Source organism: Aquarana catesbeiana, linkage group LG04 (assembly GCF_042186555.1).
Source record: "Aquarana catesbeiana isolate 2022-GZ linkage group LG04, ASM4218655v1, whole genome shotgun sequence".
NCBI lineage: Eukaryota > Metazoa > Chordata > Amphibia > Anura > Ranidae > Aquarana > Aquarana catesbeiana.
The window spans coordinates 117,847,665-117,873,514 of NC_133327.1; the positions used below are offsets into that span (position 1 = coordinate 117,847,665).

Consider the following 25,850-nt stretch of genomic DNA (forward strand, 5'->3'; position numbering starts at 1 on the left):
CCTTGAATGTGTCTGTTTACTGGGATCAATTAGCTCAAGCTACAATTTACAGACAGATCTGAATGTCTCATTCACACAGCTCCATCCAAAGTTTTAAATTGACTTAAGCTGTGCATACACACTATACATATTTGCCGAGTGGGTAGCTGTCGACCTCCCTCCTGTCTGATTATACAATTGAAGAATCAAAGGAGCCAGGTGGAAGATTGTCAGCTGAACAGCTGCTGTGTCCATTCAATTATCAATCAATTCATTATCCATTCTTTTGCTTTAAAGCGGTAGTAAAATGCAGCTTTAAAAAAAAAAAATAAAAAATCCCCTGCAAGGCAAGGTCATAATGTGCTAGTAAGCATTGCATACTAGCACATTATGAAAGACTTGCCTTAAAATGAAGCCCTCCAGCAGCGCGCTGTCACCGCTGACAGGACTTCCATCTTCCCCCCGGTTATCCTTCCAGGTTGGCGGCCTCCAGCTACATGAATGACCGGGGACGCGATGACGTCACTCCTGTGCATGCTCGTGGGAGCCCTCGGTTAGAGAACGGGCTCTGAAGATCCTGGCACGGTATGCTGGACTTTCAGCCCTGCTTCACATTGGAGTGATTTGGCATGCGATTTGACAAATCGGCGGCAATGGCACCGCCCAAATTGGTGTGACGCCGCATTTGCACCACTGCACAGATTCCCAAAAGTAGTTCCTGTACTAGTTTTGGCGACTTCAGGGTGCACTTTCCATAGACACCTGTGCAGGAACCTGCACAGATGTCTCTGAACTTGCCCCCGAAGTCGGGACTGACATGCGGGATGAAATCGTGCGAGGTCAGCTGAACTCACGCGATTTCATTCCCGCTGTCAGTGTGAACCTAGGCTCAGAGCGCATGTTATGATAGTTTAGGAGAATGTCACTGTACCTACAGGTAAGTATAGGTTTACCTGTAGGTACAAGCTGAAAAACTGAGTTTCCTAAAACTTTAAGCTTAACTCCCGGCCTAAAAAAAGTAGCCGTGATAGCATCCTTGTTCTGTACAGAGAGCAGAGCTGTATATAGGGCCCAGCAGGTCCACCCACTACAGGCTGCCTGGAGAAAAGTATAGGAGGGGCGAGACCAGCCTGATCACCCTGCATAAGGACAGGGAGCAGCAGTGACTGAGGCAAAGTTTCACGCTGAATTACTGCACAGATCAGGAAGAAACACATTAACAATAAATGATTCTTTTATTTTGCCAATTTTGGCTTTTCCCAGAGTTCAGCTGTTAACTGGCTGTAAACCTCAGACAGGAAAAATGAACAAAGCCTATCCCTCTATAGTGTGTTCTTGTCTCAATATGGAGCATGAAGTATCATTTCTGTTCTGTGCTTTGTTCCTCTGCTATCAACATGAGTCACTTCTGACACCAAGAGAAATATGGTGACAAAAGAGGGATCTCCAGCTGATTGACAGCCTCAGTTCTGTTCCAGTGTGGAGGGGGGGTGTCCCTTCCAATCAGCTCTCAGAGCTCTCCTAACTTCAGCTCTCCGCCCCCTTTTTTCTGAACTCTCAGACAAGCTTTATAATTCAGCACTTTGAACAGATGTAGAGAAAGCTGCAGATACAGGTACAACTTAAGTAGGAAAATTAGTTTCAGCTCTGTATCACCTGAGGCCAGTCGCATCACTGGATATATGTAAGAGTTTACAACCACTTTAAAATGGAACTCCAGGAAAAAAGTTTTTTGTAATGTGTACAAACAAGTTACCACTGGTAACCCTTATCCAAGGTCTGGTTTGCTGCTGTGGTAATGTAGAAGCATATATTCATTCATGCCAGAAAGTGCAGCTGCTATTCCACTTCTGATGCTGTGGGTATGAGAGTGGCTCTTGTACAGGGAAACAATTGTGTTGTTGCCTCTCCCCTTGACCATTCACAGGAAGCCTTGTAATCTGTGAAATGACAAGAGGAGAGGCAGGTAAACGACAGGCTCCTTTCACTTTATGAGCTTCACAGAGTGCCATACAGTTTATGAATAGACAACAGGAAGGGGTAATAGAATGGCTTCCCTGTATGAGAGCTGCAGCTCCAGAAGTACCGTGCTAGTTGTACTTGTCTGGATTGAGTGAAAATATGATTTTTACCTTGTACAGCAGTAATCTGGCCCTGGTATAAGCATCGCTAGAGGGTAACATGTTTGTGCATACTAAAATTACAGAAGAACCCCCCGCCCCCGAACTTCTTTTGTTTTAGGCCCCATTCACACCTGAGCGATTTCCAGCTTGTAAAATGCTCAGCTCTGAATTTCCAAAACACCCAACAAGCAAAATTCCATTCATTTCAATGGCCTCTATTCACATCTGAGTGTTCTGTCCCCTAAAGCAAAATGCCTGAAACTCAAAAAAGTACACAAGCTTCTTCTTTTTGGCAGATTACAGGCGTTTTTGGCCCCATAGACTTCAATAGAAACACCTGACTTGAGCAGAAAAACGCTCATAAAATGCTAAAAACGCAACTCTCTACCCCTAATTTCCTCTCCCTCTCTTCCCCCTAGTGCTTTCTGTTGGCTAAATAAAAATGCCTGAAGCTGTAAAAACGCTTGTAATACACTTCCTAAACGCTTTAATAAAAAGCTTGCAAAAGTCACGATACGCTCAGGTGTGAATGGAGCCTTAAGGCTAAATACACACTGCTGTATTGAGGCATAAATGTATGTCTAGACTCTCTTTGCGGTCTTAATACAAGATGACAAAGAAAAGAAGGAACAACGTATGGGGCCATGTCCAGCCTATCCGGTGCGCCAACTGTGCCCGCTGTGTCCCAAAGGACAAAGCTATCAAGAAGTTTGTGATCTGAAACATGGTTGAGGCTGCAGCTGTCAGGGATATCTCTGGTTCTAGTGTCTTTGATTCATATGCACTGCCTAAGCTTTATGTGAAAGTTCACTACTGTTTTAGCTGTACCATTCTCAGCAAGTTGGTCAGAAACCGCTCTCGTGAGGCACGTAAGGATCGCACACCACCACCAAGGTTCCAAGACGATGGGTGCACCACCAAGAGTAGCTTCCAAACCATTGTAAAGAAATCTGCTCAGATGTGTTATCCAATAAAGTGTAAAAAAAATTAGCAAAATTGTCTAGCTTAAAATCATATCGTTTAATGTTCCTGGGAAAGCCACAGGTGGTGACACCTTCTCAGGTGCGTTTGAAGCTTTAGCGCATCAGTGTAAATAGACAGAGTCCATTCACACTGAGGCAGCACGACTTGCAGCGCGACTGCCTCAGGCGACCTGAACACGACAGCAACGGCGACTTGCAAAACCACTTCTTTATAGAAGTCCATGCAAGTCGCCTCAAGTCACCCCCAAAGTAGTGCAGGAACCTTTTTCTAAGTCGGAGCGACTTGCGTCACTCCTATTAGAACGGTTCCATTGTACAGAACAGGACGCGACTTGTCAGGCGGCTAAGTCGTCTGACAAGTCCTCCCAGTGTGAACCGGCTCTCGGGGTATATCTTAGTACTAACGTGTACAGCCATTCACGTCAATGGCTCTCTTTATGTTACTACTAGTGTATTTTTTTTTATTTTTTTTATATGGATTATGTTTATTAATACGCTGGTAGTTAAAATAATTTTTCAAGATATGTCTCTCCCCTCCCTTTCCTCTGTAGTGTTGCTTCCAGCTACATGTTATGCTTGCATTTGTTTTTCTTCCCCATACTGTCCTTTTCATATGGCCATCCATGGGTTAATATTGCATCATTCTGTTTTATATTGAGGGCAGGGGATGTATGTGCCATCGGGGATGCTGACCTTGGAGCGCTGTGACGTGGGGGACCTCTTCTGTCGGCGCTCGGATCTGACACTCGGCGCACGGGGGCCGAAGCTGCCATGCTCTGTCTGGCAATGCTCGGCCTCCGTACACATGATCGCCTATGACGGGGATTTGTGTATCCCGTTGTCATGGCGATATGCGCACCGCGGGTGCCTGACGCGGATGTCAGTCCCCTCCCAGCACGGGTCCTGTCTCCCTTCCAGGATGTGATGCATACCACTCCTGGATTGGACCCGTGTGTGGGGCGGGGGGGCTGGTCTGCGCGCCGGGGACTCGGAGGGCGGCTCCTCCTGTTGGCGATGACACTGCCCCTAGTGGAGTCAGCTGTTTAACATGTGCTCTTAATTAGTAGCACTATTTAAACCACACATCAGACTGTCAGCTCACACACTGGGAGGACACTGAACCTATGGTGCAGCTGCTATGACTTGCTCAAGGTAAAAAATATAGCTTTTCTCTTTACATGTATAACTAAGCTTCACCTGTAAAGGTCTATGGAGCTGCAGTGTGTATATACATACTGAGCACCAGGACTGCTTATGGAGCTTATAGACACTTATACCCTATGCTCATTGATTTATCCATGAGCCTTTGTCTACCATTGGGACATATGCCCCCCCCCCCCCCCCCTTTTTGTGTCATTGTAGCTGCTGAACTTAGATGCCTTTCTGCGATTCTTCCCTGAAGTGTGATATCTAAGATCAACCAGCCATTATAGACAACACTTCTATGCGAGTCAGCATAGGGACTAACCCTCCACTATGCATCAATAGGTACGTTTAGAGGATTCCTGCAATTGTCTGCCTACAAGAGAAAAATGCTTATTTGAGCAATAATTGTTTATTATATTATTTTTTCTCTTTTTTTTTTTTTTTTTTTTTTTGGGTTTCTCCCCTACTGTTAGTCCAGAGTACCTAATATAGTCCCCACAGTTGGGGTGTTGTCAGTTGCTGGATACCCGCTCCAGGAGTCAGCTTATGGGCAATCCTAGTCCTCACACGACAATAGGTATGTACAATAAAATACTTATTAGAGCCCCTCCTCTAAAATCTATTAAGGGGAATCTTTCAATTAATAAACTACTAAAGCACCTCTCTGGGACCACTTTTCTCCCTTATACATACCTCATTTTTTGGTCTTTAGCTGATTAGATAACTTCCAACGCAGCTGACGGACATGACGCCCTTTGTGTCTATTTCTGACTAGCTGGCGGTGTTGGTTTCGCGGCAGCGGGTTTGGACCCCGGTGGCTAACCATTCTCTCCCTCCCCCATACCCATTTGGATGCCATATGATGTTGATCTCACAATAGCATGGTTAGAACATTTCTTTGTTACTATACCACATATTTACTATGTAAATAGTTGTATATATGGATTATTCTTGATATATAACATTTTCCATTGTGTGTTCTTTCTGTCTTTTTTTTCTACAATATTGTTCCTTAGACAGATATACACTTCACCTCCAGCCCCTGAAGAAGAGGTCGCAACCTCGAAAAGCATTGGGCCTGCACTGTCAATTAGCTCCTTGCTGATACAGCCTCAGTGGGGTTATGTGTAGTTCTGTCGACCTTGTCGTGTATATCCTGGTTGTATTATCATTATTTGTAAATTTTGGCATCCATTTTTCTTTTATTCATCGTTCTCTATTCAGTATATGTCATACTTTTAAATCTTTGATATAATAAAATGTTGATATTTTTTTTATACTTTTTGTTATATTTTGTTTGAGACTTCCGCCCTTTAAAATCCCCCCTAAGATTCCAGTGTATATGAATATAGGGATGTGGGCTGGTTGTCTCCTTCCGTAAAGTTCGTGTCACCACCCTACTTTCTATGGCTGGTTGAATGTACCACCTGCGGCTTCCTGCTAGTGAAGAAAACTCAGGGTTTTTACACTGGATATACTTTAATGCCTAAATAAATCTGTGTGCATATAGCCCAAGATGGTGGACTTTGGAGATGGCCTGTGTGTGTCTATCACTTATTTTTACCATCCGTGGTACTGCATTTATAATGCCTACTTTAATTCCTCAGGTTGCCAGTAGCATTTGTTGCGGTTTGAGATTATTTTTATTTTTTTAAATGGCAGATCAAAAATGTCCAAGATCGGATTGAAAACATATCTCTTTTTTTTTTTTTGTGCCTACATCTATGACCTATAGTCTTGTCGGGCTGTGGCTAGTAAGTTCTGTGCATGTATATTGTTTTAGTCAAGTGTGCATGTTTCAGAGAAAATAAAATAACAATAAAGAGGAACCTTAATTTCTAGGAAACCCTTTCATATGAAAAGGAAGTTGGCAGTTTTCTTCTTCTGCTTTCCTAAGGAAGCATGATAGGCATCCTACATTTTTAAAATGATTTCCCAATACAAAACTGCTAATGTAGAGATCACACCCATCACAACTGCAGTTTGGCAAGCCTAACAGAAATCGACTTCCAAATGCATATTGTGTTTGTCGGCAAGCCTTAGACCCCTTTCACACTGGGGCGGTTTGCAGGCGGCATTGCGCTAAAAATACCGCCTGCAAACCGCCCCTAAACAGCCTCCGCTGTTTGTTCAGTGTGAAAGCCCGAGGGCTTTCACACTGAAGCGGTGCACAGGCAGGGCGGTGAAAAAAGTCCTGCAAACCGCTTTTTAGGAGCGGTGTATTCACCGCTCCTAAACCGCTCCTGCCCATTGAAATCAATGGGACAGCGCGGCTATACTGCGGCTATAGCCGCGCTGTACGAGGGATTTTAACCCTTTTTCAGCCGCCAGCGGGGGATAAAACCGCACCGCTAGCGGCCGAATACAGCTACAAGAACGACGGTACAGCAGCGCTAAAAATAGCGATGTTGTACCGCTGACGCCCCCACCGCCCCAGTGTGAAAGGGGCCTTATGCTGATTGTTTTGGAAGTTTCCCTTGACCTCTTGAATAAAAAATACAGATGTTAACCACTTGCCCTCCAGAAGATTTTTACCCCTTTCATGATCAGGCCATTTTTGCTATTTGGCACTGCGCTACTTTAACTGGTTATTGTGCGGTCATTTTATATATATTTATATATATATATATATATATATATATATATATATATATATATATAATATATATATATTTTTTTTTTTTTTTGGTTATTTGAACATCACTTTTTTTGTGCTATAAATGAAAAAAGGACAGTATTAAAGTTTTAATTTTCTGTTATAAAACTTATCCAGAAATTTTTTTTTAAAAATCTAATTTCTTCATAAATTTAGGCCAAAATGTATTCTAAATGCCTTTAGTAAAAAAAAAAAAAAAAAAAAAAAAACCCCAATAAGTGTATGTATATTGGTTTGGTCACAGATCGAAATGGGTTTCCTCTTCCCGGCTCATCCCTGCTCTCTGATTTGGTCTCCTAGGATCCTAGACTACAGGGGTTATGTTTAGCCCCAATGTTATTTACGCTGAAGATATGGTGTGCATGTGTTACCAAGTTCTCTCTCTTCGCCATGCCCCCCCTATCCAATGTGCTTTTTAACCCCTTAATACCTGATGGCTTGTCCTTTGCCCGTATGTCACCCCTGGGTCCAGGCTGGTCTGTTTCAGTTACGCCAGTTTGTTCATCCTGCCACCCGCAGGTTTCGTACCTTTCAGGCAAAGTATCACATACCTAAAAATATGCTTTATTCTTACCTTCAAATTAAACACTATCTCTCCACTCTCCCCATCCCTTACATTGCCCAAACCAACTGCCTTTGAGTATATCTCCTCCCAAGGACCACACCAATTGCATTTAATTTCCTCTATCTTTCAGTTACTCCACGAGGCCTCTTCACTGACTAAGGGCCTCCATACCTATATGTGAAAATGGTCATCTATTGTTCAGCGGCCCATCACTCTCCCCTGCTGAGACAAGATATGGTCCTCATCGTCTAAAATATCCAGATGCGTGGTGCAGAGAGACGGCCTTTAAAATTTGTATTGTTTTGTACAGAACATCTGAAGTGTTACATCATCAGGATCCTTCACTCTCCCCTCTATGCTGGCGTTGTGGTAAAACAAATGGTCCTCATTATCATATCTTTTGGCAATGTGAGCTTATTGTGCCCTTTTGGTCCGTGGTAATCACTCTGCTCCAACAATTACTCGAGTTTCCCCTTCCGTTGGATCCGCTACATTATCTTTTGGGCCTCCCTTTTCCTGGGATTAGGAAATCTCTGAATAGCTAGCCTATTACATTTTGTTAGCAGCCAAGAGAGTTATTCCACTGCATTGGATATCTCCGAATCCCCCCCCTCCTGGGTTCAGCTTTTGAATGTGATCTCAGAAATTTGCATGAAGGAGCATATGGCGGCTCTAGTTTAATGATTCCGTGACATGGGATGCTTGGGATAGATCCAAATATTTGTCCCCTCCAATGCCTTTTTGAGATTGGGCTTGGGTATTGTGTACCACAATGGCCCATCTCCCTCCTTTGATGTATTAGCTTCCTATATCCTGACCCCTGGTGTATGTATTTGCTTTTTTTCTTTCATTCCTGCTCACCTTTTTGTGGTTTGATACCTGTTCTTCATGTGGTTATGCTCATTTGTTGAGTCTATATTGGTTAGCTTAAAAGTTATAGCATCTGCAAATTATGGTGTAAATATACTGGAATTGTTATTTATTTTTATACTAGTAATGGCGATGATCAGTGACTTATAGCGGAACTGCGACAGACAATTTGACACTTTGTGGGAACTGACTAACTGCCACTGACATCTCCAGTGACACGAATACAGTGATCAGTGCCAATAATATGGACTGACAGTGTACCAATGATAATGGCAGGGAAGGGGTTAACATCTGGGGCAATCAAAGGGCTAAATGTGTGCCTAACTATCTGTAAAGTGTTTACTGTGTGGTGCTCTTACTTGCCGCTGTCAGAGAGCTCTGTGCTGTTTACATACACAAAGCTCTCTCCTGTCACTCAGCGGTCACAAAGCCCTCTCCTGCCTATTGACCGGGAAACAGTGACAGGACAGCTGTGTGGGTGCCCCCATGTGGAAATGCAAAATCACGTGTGTGTGTGTGTGTGTGTGTGTGTGTGTGTGTGTGTGTATATGTATATATGTATATGTGTGTGTGTATATATATATAATGTGTATATGTATGTATATGTGTGTATATATATAATGTATGTATGTATGTGTGTGTGTGTGTGTGTGTGTATATATATATATATATATATATATATATATATATATATATATATATATATATATATATATATATATATATATATATATATATATATGTATATATATGATCCTGCGCAGCCGGCCTGCACTGTGGCAGTAAAACTTCAGTGCATGGTTGGAAAGTGGTTAAACATTTATTTTATGGTTGGGTAAATATTTATTAACCCTTTCGCCCCAACCACCTTCTGGCCCTTTGGCCCTTTAGGAGTTCTAAAACCCAGGAGACTGAGGCATGCATTCAGGTCATGTGACCGCTGTATTTGGCTGTCACAGCAGTCACATGATCATAAAGCCCCCAATCGCAAGTATGCATTGGGAGCTTACCTAACCCACTGGGTAAATATGAACCGCTAAATACTTCTCAAAAGCAGTATATAGCAGTCTTGTGACTTATATCGGTGTCTGGTTAAAGCTTGTAGGAGCTCTGACTGTCCTGTGAGGCTGCAGGGCCCCTGATCCTCTGTCTGGATTGGCCAGTGCGGATTGGTCATGTGCTGATCACATGTACCCTCCGAAGAAAAAAAAAAACCTCTCTAGCAATACTGAGCATGTGCAGAGTGCCTCCTAGGGCTCTGTTCTATCAGGAAATGGATTGGGGACAGTAAAAAAGGGGAGGATCAGAGAAGATGGGATCAAACAGCCTTTTTACGCAATGCAGAGGATTGGACTCCTTAGGTTCCAAAGTGAGTATGACATGCATGCTTTACTGCATACACAGACTGATTTTACTATTGTTGCTTTAGTAAAAATTTAAAGAGAAGTATGTTGTGTGTTTTTTTTTTTTTTTTTTTTTAATTCATACTTACCTAGGTGGATGCAGCATCTGTCCCCTGGTATCTCTGCATTGAGAACCGAGCCACCGAACATTGCCAATGGCTTGGTTTTCACAGATCCCTCTCTGCTTCTCCACGCTCCCTGGAGCGGTGAGCTGTGGAGGGGCAGGGAGCAGCGTTTCAGCGGCTCGCTGAGACTGCAATCAACCAAGGTAGCTGGCAGATCCAGACTTGGAAGTCAGGATGACGCGCTGCCTCGACTGATGGCAGGGACGTCAGCGGAGAGCGGACTTCAGACCGCTCTCTGCTGAAAACGGGTCACAGGAGTGCAAAACGAATTGCACTCTTGTGACCCAGAGGAGAAGCCCAGCATAAAAAGCTCAGGCTGGACTTCTCCTTTTTAAGTAAAATATAGTGTGTCCCCATCCTTTTTTTTTTTTTTTTTCTTCTCTGTTTTGGGTATGTTCTTATGTGTGTTTATGTAAAAGAAAACTAAAGCTAAATCTAAAGCAGTTTAAAGTGATTGTAAAGGACCCATTCAATTTAAATTAGAATTGAAAGGCAAAAGGTTTTTATATAGATATAAAAATACATTCTAAATAACCCCCCCCCCCCTTTTTTTTTTTAAAATACGTAAACACATTCTCTCTGTTCTCCGCTGCATAAGAGCTGGGGGAGGAGGAGAAGCAGTACACTGAGCTTCCCAGTGAATGGCTGTGCAGTGGGGGCATGTTAGGACAAGTCTGATCACTGGAGGATAGCACATGGAGTTCCCAGCATAGCTAGAGAACTGACCACGATGTGTTCTGCTTAGTGTGGTCTGTTTTTAATAGGAAAGCAGAAGGACTGGCAGAACCACCAGGGATTTCACACACAGGAAGCAATACTAAGAACAGGATACTTTCTCATACAAGTACATGGTACAGCAAGCACGTATCAGGGTAACAAACGCTTTAAGAATATTACTATTCCAAAACCATTCTAGTTTTCCTCCACTTCCCTTGTGATTGCTCCTTTTAAAGGAAAGCTTCCCAAATTTCCCTAACATGGCAACATGTATTACAAGTAGTAAAAGGGGTTTCCAAGACAAATGGTGGCCCTTCATTTACATTGCTATTAGAAAGAATCCCTTCTTCATAGAGCCTTCTTGTTAGAAAATGTGGAACCTCATCCTATTCACAATGCTTGGTGGACTAATGTATGATAATTGAGGTAGTCATTTTCATAGTGAATGAAAGGAATTTATGGCTGCCTTGCGATGCCATATTTCAACAGCACTAGAAATCTAGAAATCTTTTTAAATAATTGTAAACAATGAATGCGTTATGAATGGAGCAGCCCCAATCTTCCTCTTCTCTGGTCCTGCGCCAGGGCTCCTGGCCCCTCCCACTGCCCCCAGAGCAAGCAGCCGTGCAATAGGGCACCCAAGTGGGCTCATTCATGAGCCGTGGCTCATGGCTCGTCCACACCACCTCCTCTCCTCATTGGTTCACTGGCTGTGGTTGATAGCCGGAGCCAATGGCTCCCCCTGCTCTCAGCCAGTGAGGAGAGTCTGTGGAGAGCTGAGGGTTTTCCGTGCACATCGCTGGAGGAAGATCGGGCTCAGGTAAGTATTGGGGGGGCCTGCTACACAGAGGAGGTTTTTTACCTTCATACATAGAATGCATTAAGGTAAACCTTGAGCCTTTACAACCACTTGAGATCCCTTTAAACCAGAGATATGCAATTAGCGGACCTCCAGCTGTTACAGAACTAAAAGTCCCATGAGGCATAGCAAGACTCTGACAGCCAGAAGCATGACACCCAGAGGCATGATGGGACTTGTAGTTTTGCAACAGCTGGAGGTCCGCTAATTGCATATCCCTGCTTTAAACATTGTGTTGAGCTTGACCTAATTGATAGACAATTCCTTACATTCTGCACACTTGTGTTCTGTGCGTTTGTAGTGTTAACAGAGATACATTCATCACTTTGCTGACACGGGATAAGGCTCAGAAACGTTATTTGTTGATAATTTCCTCCAATAAACCACTAAGCAGCACCTTTTATTTCTCTATTTGTGTCCTAGAGTTGGCCATAGTCGGCAATGCTGAATGGGTATTTTTTAGTAGCTGTGTCTGTAATGACCTTCCTCCCTGTAAAAATTTCATGAGGAAATGTTGTTTGTTTTATCACTTTCAGAATGCTTACTCTGCAGATGCCACGTAACGCACACTTCACCAGTGTATTATCATACCAAAACAAAAACAGCTGTCAGTCACCATTTACAGCACGAGTAAACCAGGACTTAAAGAAGACAGAGGAGCTGATTAACAAAAGAAGTCAAGACCGTACAAAGAAAATAACAGGTTTATACTTACCTGCTCTGTGCAGGGATTTGCACAGAGCAACCCCTATCCTACTCTTCTTGGTTCCCCCACGGGTGCTCCTGGCTACCCCCCCCGCCCCGCTGAGTTCTACCACAGTAAACCGCTTGCTACGGGGGCGCCTGTGCTTGCTCGGTCCTGATCCCTGCTCAGTGTGTCCATAAGACACACAAAGCGGGGCTCTGCCCTGCCCCACCCACGCTTCCTTTTCACTGGCCCTGATTGACAGCAGCGGGAACCAACGGTATCTGAGCCAATGAGAAGCAAGAGACCCTAGACTCTTGTGCTCATCGCTGGCTCCAGATTAGGCTGGTATGTATTCAGGGTGGGTTGAATACAAGGACCTTCAAAATGCAAATGTGCTGCAATGCACTTCAGCACAGTATAACACCTCCTGTGCATTGTGCTGAGCGAAATTTAGCCATGTATAATGTAGAGGTGTGTTGGGGTAACATTCAAAAGGAATGGCACAGTAGCACATACATTGCCAGTGGTGTAAATGAGCATTTACAGGAAAATCTGTCATGTGGTAAAGATTGATCTTGCACTTACCATGCAAAAAACTGAATTCTGTGACACATTTACTATACCCTGTGTGTTACACATTTTAGATCCTGCCTTCTGAACTACAGAGGTGATACCTCAATTGTGATTAGGTGCAGATGGGAAACCCAGTTCAAAGTGATGTGAGCCTGACAGTCCCTGCATCTATTTGCAGGCTTCAGATGTAATCACCCATGCAGCAATTACTTGTTGATTATTGGCCCTGGACACAAATGGCCCCATTTGCAAGTGTGAATAGGGCCTTTTTTTGCTTCCCATACTTGGGTGGATCCCGATGCTGCATCTGTCCCCCGGGGCCTTCTCACTGAGAACTGAGCGATCGAACACCACCGATGGCTCAGTTCTCTCAGCTCCCCGAGCAGAGAGCTGCTGCCTGTCAGTCAACAGCTATCCGCTTTGCCCCCTCGCGCTCACTGGAGCGTTGAGCTGTGGAGGGGCGGGGAGCAACCGTCTAAGGCTCTCTTTGGCTCGCTGAGAGCCTGAGATCTGTATCAGTCCAGGCACCTGGCAGATCCAGACTTTATTGTCGTGATGATGTGGTGCCTGGACTGATTCCTATGACGAATTGTACTCCTATGACTCATAGGAGAAGTCCAGCCAAACGAGCTTAGGCTGGACTTCTCCTTTAAACAGAGATGAATTTTGAAGTTGATAAACTTTGTGATGATAAATTGATAACAGTACAGGAAGGGCAGCACAGTGGTGTAGTGGATAACACTCTCACCTAGCAGTAAAAAGGGTCGCTGGTTCGAATCCCAACCACAACACTACCTGCCTGCATGTTCTCCCTGTGCCTGCCTGGGTTTCCTCCGGGTACTCTGGTTTCCTCCCACAGACATGCTGGTAGGTTAATTGGCTTCTGTCTAAATTGGCCCTAGTATATGAATGTGAGTTAGGGACCTTAAATTGTAAGCTCCTTGAGGGTAGGGACTGATGTGAATGTACAATGTATATGTAAAGCGCTGCGTAAATTGATGGCGCTATATAAGTACCTGAAATAATAATAAATAATGATATGTAAAGGCAAAGCATGCAGGGAATCCAGGATGTTGTGAAAAGAGATGGCCAGCAGACACAACTCACAAACGTGAAAGGAACATTTTTCAAGTAAGCTTATTAGGCTTGTCAAAAATAGCTATTTCTATTACAATGTTACAACAATATTACAATAAAATGAAAGTGTATGCTGTGGACATAGATTCCCTTTGATATAATTATTACTAAGTATAATTGGATATTCTATAAATTTAGATTTTTTACAAAGCTGTGATACAATATTTTTTTCTATGTTTATATAGAGGTGTGTGTGTGTGTGTGTGTGTGTGTGTGTGTGTGTGTGTGTGTTTGTGTGTTTGTGTGTGTGTGTGTCTGTGACTGTCTGTCTGTTTAAGTCTCTAATCAACTCCAGACATAGTGAGGTCAGACTGTTTGCTGTGATAAATATCCACGTGTCCATGATGAAACTTTTCAATTCAAGCCAATTTTATTTTTTTTTCATATCAAAAAGGAGATTTCTGCTTTCGTGTGTATGTTGATGTAGATCTCCAGAGCCAAATCTGTGCAACAGTTTTATATATTAAAAGGTAAACTGTGTTAAATAGAAGATATCTAATGTCTCACTTTATCAAAAAATCCCAAAGCATTTTTTGCTCCTATTAAAGAATTATGGCCAAAGCTCTTGTGGCCCTACTTTTTCTGTGGGTCACGGGAGTGCACTTAGTTCTGTAGTCATGTGACCCAGATTCAGCCAACAGCGGCCTATAGTCAACTGTTGGCTGATGTCACAGAGCTGGTCCATGCTCTGCAGGGATCCTAACAATGTTTGTATCTACCCAGATGCTTGACCGGCACCCCACTCAGCCGCTCAGCGTACTACTGAGAGCCTGAGTCAGCCACTTCCATCCCCTCCACAGCCAAGCCTCCAGTGAGCACTGAAGGGGCAGAGCAGAGGGTGGTGACCGATTAGTTACTGCTTTGTGTTCAGATTGGACCAGTAGCATCATCTACATAGGGTAGTATGAATGTTTTTTTGTATTATTTTTTTTTTTTTTTCATTCCTGACTTCTCTTTTAAGGAAAGTGGATGAAGCAATACTAATCATTGCTTTATGACCACTTACCATTTGTACATCTATGGCCAGACGGCACATGGTCAAACCAGGAAGAAGAATTACCTGTATACCTGTTTTACCTCTAGATTTGCCTTTTTGGAAGCTTGTGTGCTGTCTGCTCTCCTGCCTCTGCAAGGATTCAACTTTAAAGTTGGGTCCAATAAGCGCTCCCCCAGTGTACCCTGTGGGTACTTTGATCAGCTTGTAGTAAAGTGTGAGCCTGCAGGAGGGAGCGTAGTGCATGGAAGAGGAGAAAGTATTCCAAACACCTGGAAGTGTGTAATACATGCAGAGGCCAGGGAACAGCATTGTGTGTGGTGGTTCAGCCCATGGGCCACTGATTGGAGTCATACAACACTCAGATATGAACACCTATGAGTGCCAGGACCCACATTGATCAATCCTGAGGTAACTAGGGGTGGAAGCACTGATTGTTGACTTCTAAATGTTTCCCTCATTGGTCCAATTGTTGTCAGAGCATGAAATTGGCTTGCTTACAGCGAGCCTTAGTCACGCTCAATAAAGTAACCCAAAATGTCTATTTTTTTTACCTACTCGGGCAATAAAGGGTGTTGCTGTACAGTTTTGTGATATAAAATATGTATATTTTTTATATGCTTTGTCTAAATTTAGGGTAACTTACCATGATGATGTAGATCTTTACTGTCATCTATTTCAGGCCTAATTTTGAGGCTGAAATTATTCTTACAGATGTTCTTCATTAGGAGTATTGGACAGATCATCTGTGTTCTTGAAATTCTTTTCCTTAACTGGAAAAAATGAACTTTGAAATCGGGAAATATATTCAGTTATTGGATTAATGTCATTCAACAGCATTACCCAGAGGTTGTGTGTCTGTACCCATTTTTATACTATTGATTTAACAGCATGGCGCACAACCGGGAAATGATTGCTTCTTGGGACTTCTTGTTCTCTGTTCCAACCTGATCAGCTATGGCATGCTTAGGAAAGGGATGGCACACAAATAAAAATTCAAATCCCTAATAGTAGTGGTGTACAGAAATGAAAATTGTGGACCGAAACTGAAAAATCAGGCTGTACTTGGTCGAAAACCGAAATCGTAATGGACCATTTAAAAAAAAAAATATACAGTGTACAGTGGGGACGGAAATTATTCAGACCCACTTAAATTTTTCACTCTTTGTTATTTTGCAGCCATTTGCTAAAATCATTTAAGTTCATTTTTTTTTTCTCCTTTTTTTCCACACAGCACCCCGTGTTGACAGAAAAACACAGAATTGTTGACATTTTTGCAGATTTATTAAAAAAGAAAAACTGAAATATCACATGGTCCTAAGTATTCAGACCCTTTGCTCAGTATTTAGTAGAAGCACCCTTTTGATCTAATACAGGCATGAGTCTTTTTGGGAAAGATGCAACAAGTTTTTCACACCCGGATTTGGGGATCCTCTGCCATTCCTCCTTGCAGATCCTCTCCAGTTCTGTCAGGTTGGATGGTAAACGTTGGTGGACAGCCATTTTTATGTCTCTCCAGAGATGCTCAATTGGGTTTAAGTCAGGCATCTGGCTGGGCCATTCAAGAACAGTCACGGAGTTGTTGTGAAGCCACTCCTTCGTTATTTTAGCTGTGTGCTTAGGGTCATTGTCTTGTTGGAAGGTAAGCCTTCGGCCCAGTCTGAGGTCCTGAGCACTCTGGAGAAGGTTTTCGTCCAGGATATCCCTGTACTTGGCCGCATTCATCTTTCCCTCGATTGCAACCAGTCATCCTGTCCCTGCAGCTGAAAAACACCCCCACAGCATGATGCTGCCACCACCATGCTTCACTGTTGGGACTGTATTGGACAGGTGATGAGCAGTCCCTAGTTTTCTCCACACATACCGCTTAGAATGAAGGCCAAAAAGTTCTATCTTGGTCTCATCAGACCAAAGAATCTTATTTCTCACCATCTTGGAGTTCTTCAGGTGTTTTTTTTAGCAAACTCCATTTAGGCTTTTATGTGTCTTGCACTGAGGAGAGGCATCCGTCGGGCCACTCTACCATAAAGCCCCGACTGGTGGAGGGCTGCAGTGATGGTTGACTTTCTACAACTTTCTCCCATCTCCCGACTGCATCTCTGGAGCTCACAGTGATCTTTGGGTTCTTCTTTACCTCTCTCACCGAGGCTCTTCTCCCCCGATAGCTCAGTTTAGCCGGACGGCCAGCTCTAGGAAGGGTTCTGGTCGCCCCAAACGTCTTCCATTTAAAGATTTTGGAGGCAACTGTGCTCTTAGGAACCTTGTGCAGCAGAAATTTTTTGTAACCTTGGCCAGATCTGTGCCTTACCACAATTCTGTCTCTGAGCTCTTCAGGCAGTTCCTTTGACCTCATGAGTCTCATTTGCTTTGACATGCACTGTGAGCTGTAAGGTCTTATATAGACAGGTGTGTGGCTTTCCTAATCAAGTCCAATCAGTATAATCAAACACAGCTGGACTCAAATGAAAGTGTAGAACCAGCTAAAGGATGATCAGAAGAAATGGACAGCACCTGAGTTAAATATATGAGTGTCACAGCAAAGGGTCTGAATACTTAGGACCATGTGATATTTCAGTTTTTCTTTTTTAATAAATCTGCAAAAATATCAACAATTCTGTGTTTTTCTGTCTATATGGGGTGCTGTGTGTACATTAATGAGGAAAAAATGAACTTAAATGATTTTAGCAAATGGCTGCAATATAGCAAAGAGTGAAAAATTAAAGGGGGTCTGAATACTTTCCGTTCCCACTGTGTGTGTGTGTGTGTGTGTATATATATATATATATATATATATATATATATATATATATAATATATATATATACACACACCGTATATATAAATATTTGTATTACATTTGATTTTTCATTTTCTAAATGAATATCGTGAATTTAAAGGGGTTGTAAAACCTTGTGGTTTTTCACCTTAATGCATTCTATGCATTAAGGTGAAAAACTTTCTGTAGTGCTGCAGACCCCCCGTTATACTTACCTGAACCCGGTTCTCCCCGGGGACGAGCACACCAGCTCTAGCTGGTGTCTAGTGTTCTGATTGGATAGATTGATAGCAGTGCAGCCATTGGCTCCCGCTGCTTTCAATCAAATCCAATGACGCCGGCGCTGGGGGGGCGGGGCCGAGTCCTGCTTTCCGTGCCAATAGACACGGAAGCAGGACTCGGGAGCACGCCCGCACAGGTGTCCCATAGGAGAGCGCTACAAGGGGCACTCGATGCGAGGAGGAGCTACTAGCGCAGCTGAGGGACCTCAGAAGAGGAAGGAGGAATTGGGGCCACTCTGTGCAAAACAAACTGCACAGTGGAGGTATGAATGACATGTTTGTTATTTAAAAAAAAAATACACAAGAGTTTAGTAACCCTTTAAATGAATATGAATTTATTTTTGACCATTATCGGCACCTTTTCAGCTGATAGGCTGCTTTCACACTGAGCAGTTTTTGAAGTGCTTTTTTCATTAAAAAAAAAGAAAATCACAGGAAAAATGCACGCTTGCTACATTTTTAGTGCATACCTCCTGCGCACCTCCGCATTGAAAACACATAAACGCACCCGTGTTGCATGTTTGATGCAGTTTTTGAGTCACATGATCAGTGAAAAACACTCTGTAAACGTAGTAAAATCGAGGCAAAATGGCGCGCAATTATCGGCGGCCATTATCGGCACCTTTTTTTTTTTCCTATCGGCAAAACGCTGATGACCCTATTTTTGCCCTATATTTTTCGGTGGCTGATATATTTGTGCATCCATACCTTTCAAGGAGATGAAGACATCTTATTTTCCTGCTTAAATACTGTGGCTGCTGACTTTTAAACAAAGGACACTTTACCTGTCCAAGGATCCTGCTCCATCCTCCCCCGGGGCTTCTTCCCCAGTCCTCAGGTCCCCGGCATGTTTAGTGTGGGAACCCAGCTATGACTCCTTGTGGCTTCCCACTGCGCATGTGTGAGCTGAGCTGTGCAATTGGTCCACAGCCTTCTGGGACCTGTGATGTGTTTCAGAAGGTTGTGGGCAGGGAGGAGTGTGTTGAACTTCAGGTGAAATTGCCGAGGCAAGCTGACCAGAAGTGGGAGCGGATACCTACCAAAACTACATACCCCCTAAAAAAACATTTTTTTCCCTTTTTAAGAGGTGAAGTTTAAAGCGGAAGTAAACCCATCCATAAAACAGTTTCATTTATTTCATTTTTGGCTGGTATCATAACTGATCACTTGTGCAGCATCATGGCAGTTGCAGATTAAACAGAGGCAAAGATGGCAGCTTCCTTGGCTGAAAACAATAGGGGGCTTACTTACACTTTAACCGCTGCACGTCGGCAGAATGGCATGGGTGCGCAAAAAGGCGTACCCGTAAGTCCCTTCGTAAATCCTGGGCTAGCGTGCGCCCGTGGGTCCCACGGACTCCATGTCCACCGGTGGCCCGCGATCGCGACGTGGAGAGGCAGAATGGGGAAATGCCCATTCAAGGCAAGGCATTTCACTGTTCTGCCTAGTGTCCATGTCCTAGGTAGCCCACCCCCCCTACAGTTAGAACATGTGAGGGAACACATTTTAACCTCTTGATCGCCTCCTAGTGTTTAACCCCTTCCCTGCCAGTGACATTTACACAGTAATCAGTGGCTAATTTTAGCTCTGATCACTGTATAAATGTCAGTGGTCCCAAAATAGTGTCAAAAGTGTCCGATCTGTCCGCCGCAGTGTCGCTGTCCCAATAAAAATCACAGATCACCTCCATTACTAATAAAAAAAAAAAAAAAATTGATAATAAAAATGCCTTAAATCTATCCCCTATTTTGTAGACACTATAACTTTTGCGCAAAACAAACAATATACACTTTTTGCAAATTTTTTTTTTTCAAAAAATATGTAGAATACATATCGGCCTAAACTGAGTTTTTTTTATATATATATATATTTTTTTTTGGTGATATTTATTATTGCGCAAAGTAAAAAATATTATATATATAAAAACAAAAAAAAAAAACTATAAAACACCACCAAAAGAAAGCTCTATTTGTGGGGAAAAAAAGGACGTCAATTTTGTTTGGGTACAGCGTCGCACGACCGCGCAATTGTCAGATAAAGCGTCGCAGTGCCGAATCGCAAAAAATGCTGCTGTTGTCATTAAGGGGGTAAAATCTTCCGGGGCTGAAGTGGTTAAGTAACTTCTTTAGATGCAAACGATTGTTTCTAGAAATTAGATCCAAATACGTTCTAAATGATATTTGTGGCTTTTAAACAACCTTCCTTTTTTATTTTTTTTTTGTTTTGAATTTTTAAAACTCCTCCAAATTATTTAGACATTTGTTTTAGCCAAGTTACACATAGCCGCTAATGATGATGTAATTGCTTCTGGAACAGTGACTGTACGGTTATTTAGCAGTAACACAAGGTATTTCCTGTTCTCCTAACCAGAAATTCAGTTGATGTAATCCCTGGTGCTCTCCCTGCTGGCTTGGAGCACTGAGATAAAATTATAAAGGAAGTGTCATTAATGTCTGTTCAAATTTTTTCCTCTTTCTGTTTTATATGAGCCATTCTAGCTGTGAAATGCAGGTGCATGATAAGGCATTTGTGAAACCAGTCTGTGTTCAAATTTGCACCTGTGTCATAGACGCTGCTTGCGGGTTCAGAGTGGGAGTTCCTGTGGTTTAAACATATTTTACACTGTTATGATATAACAACTGTGAAGTTCAAACTGTAGTTTAAGTACAGACATATCAAAACATGATTTAAAGGGTAACTCCATTTTAGAGGGGAAAAATAGCAAATCGAAAATAATATAGTATATGCAATTGCTACAAAAATCATGTTTTTTTTTTACAAGCATTTGTGATTGAATGTTATTAAAAAAATACCTTTTGCCTTTCAACGTGTAGTTCTGTAATTTTCTGTAAAATTCAATGCAATATGGCTACCCCCAGAAATGTAATTTCCTCCTTGTGTGATTGGCTTACTGATTTTCCTAGAAGTCTACACTAAGTTGGTTTAAGGCATCCTCTGCAACAAAAATTTCATTTTTGCTGAGGTACTCCCAAAGGGTTAATCATTTCTAAAGGGATGCAGACCATGCCATTTTCCTCGTTTAGAACACTGCAAGTGCATCAGCTGATTGATAATGAAAAAGTCACTCCCATTCAATAGAGCTGCACGATTAATCGTTAAAAAAAAAATCGTTCAACCCCTCCCTCACGATCTCTATCATTCATGTAACAAGTGTAGAGAATTCTCTGCTCACTCAGCTGTCAAAAGAAAAAAAAAAAAACAGGCAAAACATTGTAGATCACTATAAACATTGTAACTTTTCATTCTTACATCAAATGGATGAACTTCTGTGTGTATATGAGGGAAGTTTAACCACTTAAAGACTAAACCTTTTTCTGACATTTGTTTCTTACAAAATTAAAATCAGTATTTCTTGCTAGAAAATTACTTGGAACCCCCAAACATTATATATAATTTTTTTAGCAGAGACCCTAGGGAATAAAATGGTGACTGTTGCAATATTTTATGTCCCACTCTATTTGCGCAGCAGTCTTTCAAACGCAATTTTTTGGGAAAAAATACACTTTAATTAATAAAAAATAAAAAAAAAAAAAAAACAGTAAAAGTTAGCCCTTTTTTTTTTTTTTTTTTTTTTTACAATATGAAAGATGATGTTACGCAGCCAGAATCATGAGAGAATCGTGATCTTTATTCTAAGCAAAAAAATTGTGATTCTTAATTTAGCCACAATCGTATAGCTCTACCATTCACATTCAGACAACAGTTTTTTGTTCAGAGCAGAAACCGGTAGGACTCTGCAACAATGTTTGCTAAAATCCTGCAATGTACATTCCTCACCCAGAGGGATTTTTTTTTTTTTTTTTTTAGGAAGAGTCGAGTTATGGAATTAAAAAACAACTTATATTTTTCCCTAATAATGGGCCCCCCCAGAATGGTTAGCCATAGTGTGCTAGTATATGTGATGATATGAGACACGTGAATACCTTCTGTTCTAAAAAGTCTTTACTGTGGTACATCTAGAGCAGGGTCTCTAAACGTTCGAAACAAAAGGGCCAATCACTGCCCTTCAAATATTAGGGGGGGCCGGACTATAACCACTATGAGTAGAAAATGCCCTGGCATCGGTGGGAGTAAACCATTCCATAGGCTTGGTGGTCAGTGGAAGTAAAAAAAAAATAAAAAATTACCTCATTGGTGTCAGTGGGAGGAATAGTACAACTTAATTGGTGTCAGTGGGTGAACTAGTTCCTTGTCTCTGGTGTCAGTGGGAGGAATAGTGCCCCATGGGCCAGATAAAGGTAAGTAAAGGGCCACATCTGGCCTGTGGGCCGCAGTTTGGAGACCACTGATCAAGGTGATAAAGGGGTTTTGTATCAAATTGCATTATGCTTGGCCAGCTTTATATTTTAGGGCTCATTCATGCAGAGATTGGCAGCTTTCTTTACTATAAAAATGCTGATCTCCACATGGGGTACACAGGATGATATTTTTAATGAGCCCTAATCACACTTAAAGCGGAGTTCCGCCCACCGCTGCAAAAATTAAAAGCCAGCAGCTACATATACTGCAGCTGCTGACTTTTAATAATAGGAAACTTGCCTGTCCTGGAGTCCAGCGATGTCGGCACTGCAGCTGATGTTTCCATTAGCTGTCGGGTGCATGCCGCCTCCATTGTGGGTAAGGGAACCCGGCAGTGTAGCGTTGCAGCTTCACGCTGGGAACCCTACTGTGCATGCGTGAGGCTCTGCTCCTCTCTCCTACTGGCCCGGCGACAGGCTGTGGCTCCCGGGAAGTCAAAGACCGGTATCCTCTCCCCCCCGAAAGGTGCCAATTGTGGCATTGGAGGGGGGAGGAAACATATGAGCGGAAGTTCCCCTTTTGGATGGAACTCCGCTTTAAATGCAGCTTCTGGGTGAGCTGCGATACGGAAATTTGAAACATCTGCATTTTTCTGTCTCGCACATCAGCAGTCCTATTCTGTCTGTGCTTCTACATCAGAGCAGTGTAGCTGTGGTGAGTAGGAAAGAATGCAATATCACACTGTTACATTTCAATAAAGTAAAAAAAAATTTAAAAAAGGCAAGGTACTGCCATAACCAGCACTTCTTGCATTGTGAACATTAGCAGCCTTTAGCAAAAAGTCAGAGCTCATTAGCCTATGATATGGTTGCTCCAATTTTTTTATTCAGGACTATTTGGGCATAAGTGCTCACTTTTGTAACTTCTGGCCTCTGTTAAAGAGGAGCTTTGCCCATTTCTATTAAATTAACCCAAAATATGCTACTTTCTTTTATCCAGGAAAAGCATACTGGTAAACCCTATGAATTCTGCATTGTCCAGCACCACAATATTTGTGTATTTTTCCAGCTGTCCCTTCTGGTTTTTGCAGCCATCCCCCTGATGACACTGCAATAGATGAATGATGATTCCTCTGTTTTGTGGGGGAGCTTCTTCAGGAGGCTGCAGGAGGAGGCTTTTTTTTTTTTTTTTTTAAGTGGTGCTTTTTTTGCTTGTACTCTTAGAAGGTCTGGCGTGGGGAGGGGGAAAGGGAGGTTTCCACCTTGTGCTGCTACACTGCGGGGACCAGCCAAGATTTGAACCATGTACGAGCAGGCTGATTGTACTGAAGTCTATCCATCAATTGACTTGGGTACAACCAGCATGTTGGTAAGATCTCTAATGAGCGACCTTGCTTTTCACAAAGCATTTTACAGGTAATGAGGAAGCATTTATGTTGCCTCTTCATCGCATGTTTTACCCCTAAAAGTCCACACCACTGCACCGCAACCACATGCGGATGTGGCATGGCCACATTCACTTGAATAGGTTGTGCTTGGCAAGTGGTACTGTGGGGAGGGGGGGGTAGTGTTTTGCCACACCGCAATGCACAGTGTTGTGGCTAGGGCATGTGTATACCCCCTTATGGTCTTTGTGGCTGAGGGGTTGGGGGGTGGTTGGAAAAGTGAAGCTCAACCATCTGTTATTACTGCCCTTAACCACAGCTATTTACAAGGCCTTCTGCTTAATTTGTCTTTTTTTTCTTTTGCCTGAGCTCCATTTATGTTTAGTAGTTGAATGTGTGCAGTTTTTTTGTAGCTTATAGTAGGGAGTGAGGAAGAGTTTTCTAACCTCTTGCTGGTTTTTATTTTTGTCCTATTGGGGACTTTTTCAATCACTTGCAGTCCAATAGGCAAAACAGGAAGTGAGAGGGAAATCCCTCCAATATGAGGGAAAACATTTGGTTGTCACTAGGGTCACCAAACCAGCTGTCCCTATTGGAAGATTTCCCCTGTACAGATGGCAACTCCAGATTTGAGACTTTCATTCTTTCGCTTTCAGTGATGGTTAAAGCGGTAGTAAACCACAGCATAACGTGCTGGTATGCGTTCTGTGCACGTTTCCCCGGCCGATTTCACTGCACTTGAGATCTGTAGCAGGTGTCATGACACCCCAGAAGCAGGTCGCAAGCATAGTGCAAAAGGATTGCAAGGTACAGTAGTACCATTCTATGCTTTTGCTGTGCGTTTTTTAAAGTAGTGCATGCACTACTTTTGGCGCTGGAATCGCACTGCGCCTGGATTGTATATAAATCTCACAGGAACGCACTTGTGTGTTCCTGTGCAATATACAGTGGGGCAAAAAAGTATTTAGTCAGCCACCAATTGTGCAAGTTCTCCCACTTAAAAAGATGAGTGAGGCCTGTAATTGTGATCATAGGTATACCTCAACTATGAGAGACAAAATGTGGAAACAAATCCAGACAATCACATTGTCCAATTTTTGAAAGAATTTTTATTTGCAAATTATGGTGGAAAATAAATATTTGGTCAATATCAAAAGTTCATCTCAATACTTTGTTATATATCCTTTGTTAGCAATGACAGAGGTCAAACTTTTACTGTAAGTCTTCACAAGGTTGTCACACACTGTTGCTGGTATGTTGGCCCATTCCTCCATGGAGATCTCCTCTAGAGCAGTGATGTTTTGGGGCTGTCGCTGGGCAACACAGACTTTCAATTCCCTCCAAAGGTTTTCTATGGGGTTGAGATCTGGAGACTGGCTAGGCCACTCCAGGACCTTGAAATGCTTCTTACGAAGCCACTCCTTCATTGCCCGGGCGGAGTGTTTGGGATCATTGTCATGCTGAAAGACCCAGCCACGTTTCATCTTCAATGCCCTTGCTGATAGGAGGAGGTTTGCACTCAAGTTCTCATGATACATGGCCCCATTCATTCTTTCATGTACACGGATCAGTCATCCTGTTCCCTTTGCAGAGAAACAGCCCCAAAACATGATTTTTTGCCACCCCCATGCTTCACAGTAGGTATGGTGTTCTTTGGTTGCAACTCAGCATTCTCTCTCCTCCAAACACAACGAGTTGTGTTTCTACCAAACAGTTCTACTTTGGTTTCATCTAACCATATGACATTCTCCCAATCCTCTTCTGGTTCATCCAAATGCTCTCTAGCAAACCTCAGACGGGCCTGGACATGTACTGGCTTAAGCAGGGGGACACGTCTGGCACTGCAGGATCTGAGGCCCTGGCAGCGTAGTGTGGTACTGATGGTAGCCTTTGTTACGTTGGTCCCAGCTCTCTGCAGGTCATTCACTAGGTCCCCCCGTGTGGTTCTGGGATTTTTGCTCACTGTTACATAGTTACATAGTTACATAGTAGGTGAGGTTGAAAAAAGACACAAGTCCATCAAGTCCAACCTATGTGTGTGATTATGTGTCAGTATTACATTACATATCCCTGTATATTGCGGTCATTCAGGTGATTATCTAATAGTTTCTTGAAGCTATCAATGCTCCCCGCTGAGACCACCGCCTGTGGAAGGGAATTCCACATCCTTGCCGCTCTTACAGTAAAGAACCCTCTGCGTAGTTTAAGGTTAAACCTCTTTTCCTCTAATTGCAATGAGTGGCCACGAGTCTTATTAAACTCTCTTCTGCGAAAAAGTTTTATCCCTATTGTGGGGTCACCAGTACAGTATTTGTAAATTGAAATCATATC

The 25,850-nt window shown here is 42.7% G+C and overlaps 1 protein-coding gene across 5 annotated transcripts in view; it reads left to right on the forward strand.

Annotated features, from left to right (window-relative positions):
* NCK1 (NCK adaptor protein 1) overlaps positions 1-25,850 on the forward strand; it is a 165,408-nt gene that overhangs the window by 46,130 nt on the left and 93,428 nt on the right. The window lies entirely within an intron of this gene.